This window comes from Alligator sinensis, unplaced genomic scaffold (assembly GCF_000455745.1).
Source record: "Alligator sinensis unplaced genomic scaffold, ASM45574v1 scaffold1352_1, whole genome shotgun sequence".
In the NCBI taxonomy this organism is placed as follows: Eukaryota; Metazoa; Chordata; order Crocodylia; family Alligatoridae; genus Alligator; species Alligator sinensis.
This window is the reverse complement of record NW_005843148.1, coordinates 1-413: the sequence shown is the minus strand read 5'-3', so window position 1 is coordinate 413 and position 413 is coordinate 1.

Sequence of the window (413 nt, the reverse complement as noted above, 5' to 3'; positions counted from 1 at the left end):
CGGCGGCGAGCCCCGTCTCGCCTCCAGGGCTGAAGGCTTCGGTGCGGGGCTCGCTAAGCAACAGCGGGTTTCTGTTCCCATCTCTTTGCAAAAGAGAAACCCGGGGTTGACTGTGCGGCTGCCGCCAGCCGCACAAGAGAGCTCCGCAGGCCCCGCGCGCGCCCTGGGGACGCAGTCTCCCGCACGACCCGCCGTGGTCGCCACCAGAGGTGCCGCCCCGCTCCGCGTCCGCGCCAGCCGCGCGCCGTGGGCAGACACACAGTGACGTCATGGGCCTCCACCCGCAGCGTGCAGGAAACGCGGCTCAGTGCTGCCCTCCCGTGGTGCGCTCCGAGCACTGCAGCCACTTGGAGCGGCGCCCAGGAGGGCAGACGAACCGGCAGCTCGGTGCTGCTCTCCTGTGGTCGCATCCG